At 25.2% G+C, this 955-nt stretch overlaps 1 pseudogene; it reads left to right on the forward strand.

The window, feature by feature from the left end:
• Positions 1-955, forward strand: part of LOC107624553 — a 6,293-nt pseudogene that overhangs the window by 1,915 nt on the left and 3,423 nt on the right.

Here is a 955-nt window from a genome sequence, read left to right on the forward strand (position 1 = left end):
GGCTCATTCTGAATGCAAGAGGCATAGCAGAACTTACCCTTTACAATATGTGGAAGGGTAGCAAGGTATGTGCATTCTTTCTGGATTAGGATATTGTTTATGTAATCATTCTTTCTTTTCAACTCTATCTTTTTTACACACTTGATTTGGTGTCTATTTGAAACGCTTATTGAGTTCAAGAATATAGAAATTGGAAGAAATAAAAAATGTGTAGAAACTATATTATAATAAATGGTTATAGATTAGATATCTCCACATAAAACATTAAGAACATTCTCCATACTCGATTTTAATTCTATTTTATTTTGGGTTCTTCAAAATGCTACATCAATATTTATTGAACTAAATATCATTACTAGAACAATAGTCTGATGTACTTTATAGTTAGCAATTGGTAGTAATAGATTAGTAGATATTTTTAATAGTAGTCAGTATCACTATATATATGTTGTATCTTGTATCATATCAAACACAATTTCAGTACACACAAATCAACCAATAATAAGTTAGAAAAATAGAGATCTAAAGAAGACATTTGTGTGTATTGAAATTGTGTTTGATATGATACAAGATCCAACATATATATGGCAACTACTATCATAAGTACCTACCAACTATCTATTAATTATTAACTACTAACTACAAACTACAATGTAAGTCATGCTATTATTCTAATAGTTATAAAAAATAATTTGAGACTAAATACAAAATTTGTCATTCTAATGTTTGGTTTCAATTTAATTTTTTAAAAAAATTGGGATAAGTAATTTTTAGTATTTTTTGTTATTATTTGATCAGTACAAACACTAAATTGTCTTTAACAAATAAATTTTACTAATTCATGTATGCAAACTCTGAAAAATATGAGTTCAAACTGTATTGATTCATGTGTGCAAACTTTGGTAAATATAAATATAAATTATATGTTTCTTGTGTATAAAAATTTTGTAAATAT

This window comes from Arachis ipaensis, chromosome B10 (assembly GCF_000816755.2).
Source record: "Arachis ipaensis cultivar K30076 chromosome B10, Araip1.1, whole genome shotgun sequence".
In the NCBI taxonomy this organism is placed as follows: Eukaryota; Viridiplantae; Streptophyta; class Magnoliopsida; order Fabales; family Fabaceae; genus Arachis; species Arachis ipaensis.